Below are 13,614 nucleotides of genomic sequence, written 5' to 3'. Positions count from 1 at the left end.
CTCTCTCTATCTTTCGCTGTTCGCATCCACTCTGAGCCGGCCACTTTTTTCAGATCGTCTTCCCAACGTTTCATCTGACGTCCTTTACTTCTTTTCCCATTCCTGGGATACCACTCTATTATTGTTTTTGTCCATTTCCCATTTGTTTCCCTTAGCATATGCCCCGTCCAACGCCATTTTAAAATCTTACATGCTTTTTTTACGTCTTTAAATTTAGTTATTCTTTTTATTTCTTCTAGTTTTATTTTATCTTTTCTTTTGACACCTATTACACTTCTTTCTATTCCGTTCTGACATACCATCACCTTATTCATAAGTTTGTCTGTCAGCGCCAAGAGTCAGCGCCCATGTTTGACAACCATATGTTAAACATGGTAGAATGCAAGTATTGTATACTTTCCTATTCTCTTTGATTGGCATATATTTATTTATCATTATTTCGCTAAGAGACCAATATCTTCTCCATGTTTTGTTATCCTTCTTTCTATTTCATTGTGCATAGTATCTTTTACCGTTATAAGCTGACCTAGGTATACATAATCTTTTACATATTCTATCTTCTCTGTATTTACTGTTATGTTATAGGCCTGTGAAGCGTTAGTCATAATTTTTGTTTGCAACGTCCTTCTTTTTATTTGATTCAGGTGGTGAATAAGCCTGGATGATTGACCATTTTTCTTCTTTATATAACCCATTGACCACCGAGCGGCCCAATGATACCACGACACAATAGATTTTCTATTGTGTCTGTGATTCCGGCGGCTGAGGGATTAAAGGTAACATTATGTTAAGTACATATTGTTATTCTTTCAGAAATTCCCTTTATTTCATCAATTCGGTTAGCAAGATTCTTTTTGACCAAAAATCCCACACCATACTGACCTTGTGTCTCACCTTTATAATATAGGATATAGTTTCCGTAATCATTAATTCCTTCTCCATATCTTCTCATTTCACTTATTCCTATTATATCCCACTTAATGTTTGCTAGGGCTAATTCGAGTTCAAGGCGTTTCTCCGTCGTTCGTAGTGATCGAGCATTAAAAGTAGCTATATACATAATATATATCCGATGTAAGTGTTTTTGTCTTTAGAGGGTCGTGGTCATTTTCTCCCACGATGACCGGTCGGCTTGGGGGAGGTTGTTTCGTTTCTTTGTTAATTTGATTTATATTTAGGCTTAGTTGCTATTGTTTCATTACAGTCGGGTTAGTTGAAAAGGAGTTTTCCTCTTTATAATATTAGTGTAGATGTGCACTTACGACATAGACGTTTAGTGTGTTGATATTGACTTTTTGTAACTGTATTTGACTGTATAGACTTATATCATAGTATAGAGCTGGTACCGTGTGACTCGCGCAGGGCCCAGGGGCTACCTCGTCTCGGTGCAATTAAGCTTCGAATACGGCTGACGTAACCGATAAGTGAGTAGAATAAACAGGTTTTGAACCTTCACCAGAGGCGGCTCGTGACAAAATTGTATGGGTGCTCACTTGAAATAAAACAACGAAAATACAATAGCGTTAGCGGGATAATTTATAAAAAAAAAAAAATAAGCACCACATTTTATAAATGTCTATTTAAACACAAAAAATTCAGGCTGTTTCAAAACGAATTCAATGATTATCAATTAATATTTAGTAAATCAACGAATAATTTGCATTCGCGAGCGTATCCATAGTGTTTGTTTATAATACGGGAGTGGCAACGTCGCGCGCAATTGCTGCTGTCATGCGATGCGGCCGCGTCTCGTCGGCAACGTCGCGAAAATTGCTATTTTTCCATAGTAAATCTTTTGTTTCACGCGCAGGACTGTGGCGAAATTTCTCTTTCACTCTTATTGGATTTCGTATTTTGGCAATGTACTGAATCTTGTTTCATAGGAGCGCAATCGAGAGCGCTCCGTAAGCTCCGATTCGCGGGTTATTTATGAAATGAACAAGAGTGTATGTAATGATGTATTTTATTTGTAATGTGTAAAGGTACTTATTTTATTGATAAGTATTAGTATTGGATTTTTATAGATTTTAAAGTGATATTGATTATTATATGAATGAACAGGTATAACTTTATTATAATTATTTATGGGAGTTCACTGCACCAGCGCTCCTAATAGGACGAGCCGCCTCTGACCTTCACCGTCTACTAATCGTACCCTTTCATCAAACCCTTGTGATCACTATATGCCAAACTAAATAACCTTTGATCTCAAATACATTATATTTTTTCAAATCTTCGGAGAGTATTTTTTAAATTTCACTTACTTATCATGTAATATAATTAACGTACATTCCATTTTATTCTTAATTAGGCTTACTCTTGTTACTGGAGCAATAATTTATATAAGGAGCTTAAAATCACTTCTAAAGACATCACTGTGTCTACCTGCCGAGCTGTCATAAATAATTTTAGTGTTCGATTAAATGAGTGCCGTGAACGCAATGGACTGCATTTGGACGATATTATTTTTAAGAAATAAATTCCCATATTATGCACTTTAATAATTAATAAACATTTTTTCAATACACTGCTTACTTTTTTTTAATTCATCCACAAAATATAAACTTTCTTTTGAGACACCCTGTATAATAATTATGTTGGTACTCCTCACGCACAGCGGCTTAAATGTTTTGTATAACTGCAAATAAAGTTTAATATATCGTTAGTTTTGTTTTTATTAAGTTGAATTTTATTTTTGTTAAAGGAATTTGAGCAGCTATAAAAAGTTAATTATTTTGTTCAATGATAAAAAAGCTATTAATATACCTATTACATAATTGACACATTATTTAAAATTATTTGACCTGTGCAAAAGTTTAATTTGTTATATTATGTATAATGACTTAAATGTAATAAACTTTTTTTTAATAATAAACTTATTGTTTTGCTCAGCACGCCTACAAATTTTATTTTCCCCATAGACCCGTAAAGCCGTACCGTACCCGCTTCCGTAAAGAAAATAATTTGTATGCTATTCACAGGTTTTAGTTTGCAATATTTCGATTATATTAATATACGACTAGACGTTGGACCATCTTCTCAATATAGAAGTAACTAAGTGATTATTTAAGCTGCGTATTTTGTTTTGGATAAATGATACAGTGTTATAACATCATCGAATAGCAGTATTACTTCCAGTGCGGGAAGGTGATGGCGCTAGACGCTAGTTATTTTTCCACGTTGGAAACAATACTGCAACATACGTATGTTTATTGAGAAATCGGTCCAGAATTCGATCGCCATCCGAGGAATCGATGCCAAGGCCTATGACTGCTATTACTTTATAATCTAGGAATATACAGTATCAGTAAATAATCGAATTAAGTGCACTTTGCTCATTCATCGCTAGATGTACACGAACACGGGTTCAATTCATATCGCGTTGGTAGTTAAGCAGCAATAGATGATTTTTAGCAGTAGTTATATCGTTTCGAGTAATTTGTATTGTGATGGAATTTTTAAACTTTCGTTTTATACATCGAGTTTCTAGCATAATATTTTAAATCCCTCATATGTCACGTATTTTCGTATTATGATCAACTGTATTGAATTTTATTTTAAGGAAATAAAGTAATGTTTAAATATTTTGGTTTTTTCTTTTTTGTAAACTTCCCTCTTTAAAAATCCCTTTCGATATCATATTGGTGTTCAATTGCATGATATTTAATAATAATATGAAGGAGAATGAATTCATGTGAGTTAATTCATGTTTTTAGGAAACAGATTAATTACACTTTTCATAAGAATATAGTTAATATACCTACCTACCTACTGTAGAATCAGATAAATAATACATACATTCTTATGAAGCATAAAAAGTATGAGCATATTTTAAAGGCTCGCTATATCAGGATTCAGGAATGATGAAAGTCATGAATATTTATTTCAGAGATTGTACCAAAATATGACCTTGAATGACGTCGGTTATGTTTTTTGTCTCTTTCTGTGGGGTGACCACGCTGGTTCGAAATAGACAAAACTAAAAATCATGGTCTATAATAATATAATAATTGGTGAGGTGATTGGGTTAATGGTCTATAATAATTACAACATTACTTTTAACAGTATTTATATTATAATTTATTATATGTATAGATTACTGGTCAACTTACATGGATAAAAAGGTATAAAGGTAATAATAACTATAACTTATAAAGGTACATTGTTACTCAAGCTTCAAAGTCTAAAACTTCTCTTAAAAAAGGGAGAGTTGTATCGCTAGTGTTGATGTGTGGTAACGATATTACAGTTCTCATGTCACATTCTTATGTCTTTGTATTCTAATAGATGAGCTTTTATTTATGCATATTACTGGACAAAACCTAATCTATCTCAGTAAAAACCGTTGTCCCGGGTTAATCCGGGACAAAAAGTGATGAATATCTTATCTAACAACTAGGGATGAACGATACATGATTTTGCCGATACGATACCGATACCGATATTTGTAGTAATGTATCGGCGATACCGATACCGATACCGATATCAATGGCTTGGTAGAAAAATAAATAGTGAATTATTCATAAAAAGTTACCAACATTTAACAGAGACTCAACTGTTAATCGTATTCTTTTAAATAAAAATGCCAAATCAAAAAACAACAAAACCATTTATTTTAGTATTATTATTTTACAAAGTCAGTTAAACTTTAAGTAATAGGTACACATACAATCAGTACCTAATAAAAGTTTACTATTGGTAGAATTTTTTCAGAAAACAAAGTGCACACGCGCGGGCGGCCTCCCGCATCGTTCATTGTTCGCGGTTTTTTTGAATTGTTTGATATCGATATCGGTTGTTTTATTATCGGCGATACCGATATATCGGCTTGCCGATTATATCGGCCGATATATCGGTATCGGTATCGGTATCGTTACATCCCTACTAACAACCTTCCATATTCAATTAAATACCATTTTTTTAATCGGTCGAGTAGCTTTTGAGTATCGAAATAATTTTTGGTTTACAAATATAGGTCTACAATGTTTGTTAGTTTACAAACAAAAATACAGTTTTTCTTTATGCTTGTGTCTATTTGGATTATAATCTTAATATATATAAATCTCGTGTCACAATGTTTGTCCTCAATGGACTCCTAAACTTTATGGTTATGGTTCTCAAATATTTATTACTAACTGATTTTTTTTTGTTCAATCTCAAGATAATTACCTAAATTATTCGAAAAAATATTTGTCCTACAAAATCTATGGTTTGTTCAAAGAGTCCCCCTTTCTAAAGTGTATCGATAACGAGGTCATCATAAATGATTACTAACAAGCTGATTTTTTTGTTTTCACTTAGTTAATGTTTATATAATTCAACAGACATATTGTCCTACAAATTGCGTAATAAATATTTGAGAACCATCAAATCAAAAATTTTTATCCTTGTTATCTCTGTTAGCTACCACAATCGAGAGTTTCGTACACGAAATTATTCGGTGTCTCATCAAAATAAAGCTACAAACGGAAAATCAGCTTGATAGTAGTCACTTGCAAAAATGGGCGATGTATCCTGAACTATTCGTTTTGTCGCTATATAGGAGTTTGGGTACTTTTGTATGGGCTAGTGGCGTCGCGTCGTTATGAATTACTTTCGTGGCCAGTGATGAAATTTGGATATTTTAAAAGAACAATTTATTGAGTAGATATATAAGCGTTCATAAACATCGTTTTGATTAGAACTCTTAAATAAATAAAGGAGAAACCTAAAAACGGAAGATTTTAGGTAAATGAATAATACAAAATAAAATAATTCTGTTCCTAATAAGTTTCTTTTAAAATATCCAAGTTTCATCACTGGCTGCGAAAGTTCATCATGACGCCAAATTTACCCAAACCCCTTTCAAATATTCTATAAAAGTGGAATGTTATCTGGAAAATAGCCGTCAAGAGAAAATTATATAGGTACAAACGGACATAGATACAAGAAAATTCATAAGGGATGCATGTAGCTCATAGCCTCTGAAAATGAAATATTGTCTAGTGTCTACTGTCTACCTTTTCATAAATAACTATGTTGGCGTTGCGTACAAGATACAATATTCTCATCTCTAACAATAGATACAAAATGATTCTTTTTGTTGCATTTTTGATAGGCGTAAAAGATTCTTTTGAAAAAACAGTAGATAACTACCTACCTAACGTTGGCAAAAATATTTATGTTGTAGCCTGTAGGTATTAAACTCTTAAAACTATTGTTTGAAGACTCAGTAGGTAATAATACAGCTTAATTTCTTTATCTATACATAACTAATATAATAAAATTGCAGGAAAGTCGAAACTGTACATTGAATATTTTTTTAAAAGCATACTTGGGGCGTGATCTATAATCAATCTACAATACATACCGAAGCCAAAAATATAGCTTTTAGAATTTTTGTCTGTTTGTCGGTTTGTCTGTATGTATGTCCGGGCTAATATCAGAAAGTACTGCATGGATTTACTTGAAATTTGGTACAAAGATAGGTTGAGACCTGAGGAAGGACATAGGATAGGTTTTATCCCGGAAATCCCACGGAAACGGGAACTATGCGGGTTTTTCTTTGACTACTGCAAAAATTTTAATAGTGCAGTTCAAAAGATCTAAACCATAGATTGCATTGTACCTACTAGATTAAGATTATTTAGACATATAAATAAAACATTAATAAATTAAATTTTATTTCTCTAAGTCTTTGCAACGGTGGTCACTGGTCACGTCTTTGCATTCAGCATGCATTTTGCATAAATACCTACTTAGATCTATTAAAATATCTATTGTACACGCCAAGGTACACGCTTATAGGTACGTGTCAGTTCTTAAATATTCACGGAAGTGATTTAATTTCATAATCAGAATTTCACTTATCTAATCAAAGTGAGTAAACGCTTATTTATATACATATACAGGATTACTTGTAAAACACCGGCAACCTCGCAGGACAAGATAGCTAACATCATAAGCAACAACATTAATTGTTCTACGACTTTTGATAATTTGTTAGATTTTATTTTCATACAAAAATAAATATTCGTTTAATTTTCCGTTTGAATATTATAAACTCTACGCCTCCCAAAAATTACGTAAACAAGAAGCGAACGAGAGGGGGAAGGGGGCGTCGCGTCGTCCATAATATAATGAATAGAACATAGACTTACGAATGTTAGGAGAGTACAATAAAAGTTTAAAAAATCATTTAAAAATAATTTATTGCGTTATGCCAAAAGTCGTAGAACAAATGTTGTTACTTATGATGTTAGCTATCTTGTCCTGCGAGGTTGCTGGTGTTTATATATTACAATATCAATTGTCAAAGCTGAAATATTTTTACATGAAATAAAGTTCATTTACTTAACAAAAAATATTATTATTTATTTGTATTTTTCACTATCTCACTGTGTAATACTGATGACCATTCATAATACCTATGTATTTATCACATATAATTATATATTATATATAAATGAAACCCTTGGTCACGGCATCACGCGTGAACGTGTGGACCGATTTCGATAATTCTTTTTTTAGGAAGGAATATAATCCTTGAAGTACTAGGATGGTCCTTATGTAGAGAAAACGTATATATGTACCACTGGCGAAGCCGGGACGGACAGCTAGTTTATATTAATTATCAGTTCGAAAGGGTGAAGGAAACCGGTATGCTGAGTAATGAAAACAACGACTGGCAAACACATGCAATAACCAGCCATGGTTAATTTTCGTAAAATATGAATTCGCAAGTCAGTTCAATTCACGGCGTAAACTGTCTAGAAATAAGAGGTCACTTTACGGCCCCTGATCCCTTATGGGAGGCCCGTGATCCAGCATCGTAATCATCCGGGTGGATGATGATGATGATGAAGTATCATTTCAAAAATTAAATATTTTGATAATAATATATAATAATGATATATTTTGACCAACTAGCGCACATAAAATACCAAATGCATCGGATTCTACGCTATTATACCTACCTATAGTAGAATTTATATTTGTTCACATTAATGAGTTAGGTACTCTTCAGTTTCAAATATACGCTGGTTGTTAAAACTTGCAAGTAACTATATACAGTTTAGTTCAAGTTTAGGTGATAAAATTTCGCAAAAGCAATTTATGAAACGTCGCAACAGCTTTAATACGCAGTAGCAATTCTAATCAAATATAACAATTCTATTTCAACACAGATGAAACACTGTTTTGTATCCCTATTTAACGAGACTTTTATATCACTGCGTTTGTCCTTTCAACTGCTGAAAGCTTTTTAGTTGCATAATGATATATATTTTTAGTGGCAATCGATAGTGAAGTGATTTACGAAATAAGTTCAAGTCAAGTTCACTGCGGACAATTTATAATATAATAACATCAGCATACCCACAAGCATACCTCATTATACTAATATTCGTGTTTATAGTCAACATCGACACTGGCTTCTCGTTTGTGAGGCTAATAGTGTGAGACCCATTTGTAAAAAAGTCTTCAAATAACGATTTTCGTGGGACTCACCTCCGTCATACGGACTACTGATATCCACTTAATCGGCATGTTTTTCTGTACACAAAAAGTGCAGTAGTCACTTCCTAGGGGTATGGAGGGGGGAGCTATGACGTAGCAAAGGTGGCCGTCGGGCCATTCTATTGTGCGGTATATCTAAATAACTACTGGACCGATTTACTTAAAAACGGTGTCAATTGAAAGATAATTAAATAAACATTATTTGATTCCTAAGATTCATTAATGTAAAACTAGTACCATCTGAAATATTTTCAAAAAACAACATTTATTGAAATATATATTTTTTTTTAATGCAAAAATCTCGGTAACCGTTAGAATTATGAGAATTTAGCTTATTATAAAACATATAGCTACTTTTATCACCTTTCTAATAAACCTTCAATAATGACAATCGAGCCATAAACAACGGAACTACAGCCTATTAATTGAGCGTCGGTAGCGCCAAATTAGCCCTTTGTTGGTATGAATCACAGAACAGTAAGAACATAATAGAAGTGCGATGTGGGCGTGGCCCACGTGTCACTAGTAAGGTAAGATCCACAGAACAGTAAGAACATAATAGAAGTGCTATAATGTCATAATTAGTATGAAAACCAGTGTCGCCAAACCCACACATTTAAACCGATAGTTATACAGTACACTACAAGTAAACTATGCCTTTGATTGGACAGCTTAATTTGAGTAAAAACCGACTAAGGTTATAAATTCAGCATTTCAATATGTACCCTAAATCACTATGTTACGGTTTATTTTAGTATAACATCCCTAGGTATATTAGCTGTTTTGTTTCTCTTTGTTCAGAAATTCCAAATTCGAAAACATTCAGCTACTCCACAACAGAGGGCGTTAATTTTCGATAGATATAACTTTGAACCTCAACACATAGAAATAAGGTTGAAATTTGTGTCACTCTAAATTAATGACATTAACTTGACATTAACCTGATGCTATGCTCTAAGGGATGTCAGCCTTGTTATCGATAATTCACAAATTAATATATTTTTGTGCATTTTTTTTTCTTTCTATTAAATGAGTATAGGATAATGTGTCACATTTTGGAGTATGTTTATTACTACTAAGTACGTCTTTTCATATTATTATATTTAAATAAAAAACGGAATAGAATAGTATAAATCTATATTTACAAAACAAACAGAAAATACGCATTATTTTAAATCTCGGAACTGCCGTAGGTTTGATGTATCGGTGGCCTTTGTTAGACTGCTTATCGCTGTTCGGCATCCAGTTAACTCGTCACGTTGCATTTATTATCCATTTCTCTTTTAAATTAGGCTTTTTCGAAAATCTATAAATAAATAGGACAAATGAAAGCTAAGGAAAAATAGAATAAAATTTAATATTTATAATGTTTGTCTTTTCTAAAGTATCGATACTGTCGATATGCGCCACATGCATCACTAATCCAACATTCGTTTGTTTATTGCAATAATATTCCAGAAAGTCTTGTTTGCTGTTCAATCTATATTAGTACTTATTTCTTATGGATTAAGGTTCATTTTGACTTAATATTTTTATAAATTTTTGACAAATATGACGAGCGAAGTTGTAACGTAAAATATATTTAAAATAAATTAAAATAAGACTTACCGATGGTATGAAATGCCTCGATTGCTGATATTATTTCGTCTGCTATCATTTTTCCACTCTAATACCGAACAACACGCTCTAAATAATGAATAAATATGGAAATAAGGTTTGACAGCTGACAACCGACTCGAATATTTTTCTGCGCACAACTGAGAGCGAGTTAGGTGATCTTACCTTACTAGTGACACGTGGGCCACGCCCACATCGCACTTCTATTATGTTCTTACTGTTCTGTGGTAAGATCACATAACTCGCTCTCAGTTGTGCGCAGAAAAATATTCGAGTCGGTTGTCAGCTGTCAAACCTTATTTCCATATTTATTCATTATTTAGAGCGTGTTGTTCGGTATTAGAGTGGAAAAATGATAGCAGACGAAATAATTTCAGCAATCGAGGCATTTCATACCATCGGTAAGTCTTATTTTAATTTATTTTAAATATATTTTATGTTACAACTTCGCTTGTCGTAATTTGTCAAAAAATTATAAAAATATTAAGTCAAAATGAACCTTAAGCAATAAGAAATAAGTACTAATATAGATTGAACAGCAAACAAGACTTTCTGGAATATTATTGCAATAAACAAACGAATGTCGGATTAGTGATGCATGTGGCGCATATCGACAGTATCGATACTTTAGAAAAGACAAACATTATAAATATTAAATTTTATTCTATTTTTCCTTAGCTTTCATTTGCCCCTTTTTCTTTATAGATTCGAAAGAGCCTAATTTAAAAGAGAAATGGATAATAAATGCAACGTGACGAGTTAACTGGATGCCGAACAGCAATAAGCAGTCTAACAAAGGCCACCGATACATCAAACCTACGGCAGTTCCAAGATTTAAAATAATGCATATTTTCTGTTTGTTTTGTAAATATAGATTTATACTATTCTATTCCGTTTTTTATTTAAATACAATAATATGAAAAGACGTACTTAGTAGTAATAAACATACTCCAAAATGTGACACATTATCCTATACTCATATAATAGAAAGAAAAAAAAATGCACAAAAATATATTTATTTGTGAATTATCGATAACAAGGCTGACATCCCTTAGAGCATAGCATCAGGTTAATGTCAAGTTAATGTCATTAATTTAGAGTGATACAAATTTCAACCTTATCTTTATGTGTAGAGGTTCAAAGTTATATGTATTGAAAACCAACGCCCTCTGTTGTGGAATAGCTGAATGTTTTCGAATTTGGAATTTCTGAGCAAAGAGAAACAAAACAGCTAATATACCTAGGGATGTTATACTAAAATAAACCGTAACTTGGTTCGTTAGGGTACATATTGAAATGCTGAATTTATAACCTAAGTCAGTTTTTACTCAAATTAAGCTGTCCAATCAAAGGCATAGTTTACTTGTAGTGTTCTGTATAACTATCGGTTTAAATGTGTGGGTTTGGCGACACTGGTTTTCATACTAATTATGACAATATAGCACTTCTATCATGTTCTTACTGTTCTGTGGTATGAATTATCTTGAAATTATTCTTAAATATAATAAAATCGTAGGAAAGTTAAAACTGTACATTGAATATTTGTTTAAATGAATACTTGGGGTGTGATCTACAATAGATACCGAACCCAAAATTATAGTTTTTAAAATTTTTGTCTGTTTGTCTTTATAAATGTCTGAGCTAAACTCAAAAAAGTACTGTATGAATTTACTTCAAATTTGGAACAGAGATAGCTTGAGACATGAGGAAGGTCATAGGGTAGGTTTTATCCCGGAAATCCCACGGAAACGGGAACTATGCGTGTGTTTCTTTGACTATGGGAGCGAAGCCGCTGCGCTGGCGGAAAGCTGTTTAAAATAATATAATTCTGAATAAAAAAGTAGTTACTTACGTCAATTTTTTTTTTAATTTCCTGATAATTATTATGTGAGCAGAAACGTATTACATAGATAGTATTTTCAGTGTTTTTTCTAATGTGATCAGCATAATAAATAGCATAGGACAGCGCACTTTACTTGGATATTAATAAGAATGGTTTTTAGTAAACTCAATACAAGGCTAAAAATTAATAAAAAATGTTTTTATCTAATTTTCATCGTCATTATTTTGATCAATATCTTCTACATAATAAAACTGGTAAAACATTTGTATCGGACGTGGCATATTCCTTCCAAGCACTTTTGTTTCATGTCACTACATACACAAGGGGATAAACGGCAACCAGCTTTACATTGACTTGATAATATCACTTCGATAAATTGACTTTACTGATGAAGTAATTGGCAACAGTTTGTTGTCCTCAACCTTTTAGCTAGAGTCTATGGGTTCAGGAAGCGTGGGTCTTACTACGTTTGCATTCTGCCAATGGGGACTGTACTATAATTATTATAAAGCTATTATAATTTTGAGGTATACCTCTAAATACAACACGTATGATATAACTTTAGAAGTATAACTATTATCTTAATATATATAAATCTCGTGTCACAATGTTTGTCCTCAATGGACTCCTAAACCACTTAACCGATTATAATAAAATTCGCACACTATGTGCAGTTCGATCCAACTTGAGAGATAGGATAGTTTAAATCTCAAATCGTTTTAGACAAAGCGGGCGAAGCCGCGGGCGGTAAGCTAGTATATTATATAAGTATATTCGGAAACCTATAAATAGACCGTACTTAATTATTTTTTTTTAAAGTTTGACCTTTTTGCGTACAACAAAATACCTATTATACCTCCTTTCTTAAAACTACAATCATTCTGTCAACCTTGATTTCCCTTGTCAGTTCATTACCATCAAGCAACCATCAAGCATGTCTTACAAATTCCGATAAACAATACCTTGACAATACCCAATAATAAGCAAAACATCATGTTATGCCCCAAACGGAGACACTACTCACTGGGCTGCTAGCCTGCGCTTGGTTGTGGCGCATCTGCAGCTCCATCTATGCCGTATACTCTATCTCCAGCGCAGTAAGTCCAGAATGCTTTGGCACGAAGTTCAAAATATTCCTGTCCGCTTTTCAATTGCTACTAACGATCGTTATGAGCCTGATTCCAATGTCGAACTTCCCTCGGATTAGTCTGATGTACAGGATTATTAGTATACCTTCTCAAGCGTACACTTTATACTATGCGAATGCATACATAGCACCTATAATAGATAGCCAAAGAGTTACGATATTCCTCTACGTTGTCACAGTTGTATGTGTTTTGGAAACGGCGTATAAAATAAAGATGGATTGGAGCAGAATTGAATAGCGAAACATTTTGCAAAATTATGGTAAATTTTATTGATTAAAGAACGCAAAATTGGGTATAAAGTGAAAAGATAACGCGTACAAAAAATGAATTCATAATAATATTATGTAAATAAAATGTAAAGTTTATATTGACATGTTTGAATAAAGTTATTTAAATAAATAAATCTATTTAACAAAATATCCTTCATTATGTATGAATAATTGAATTGACCGCCTCCTTGGCACAGTGCAACCACTGTCCAACCACGCTGACGCGTCAACACGCGTCAGC

The sequence above is a fragment of the Colias croceus genome, chromosome Z (genome assembly GCF_905220415.1).
Source record: "Colias croceus chromosome Z, ilColCroc2.1".
Taxonomy (NCBI): domain Eukaryota; kingdom Metazoa; phylum Arthropoda; class Insecta; order Lepidoptera; family Pieridae; genus Colias; species Colias croceus.
Note: the sequence above shows the minus strand (reverse complement) of the source record.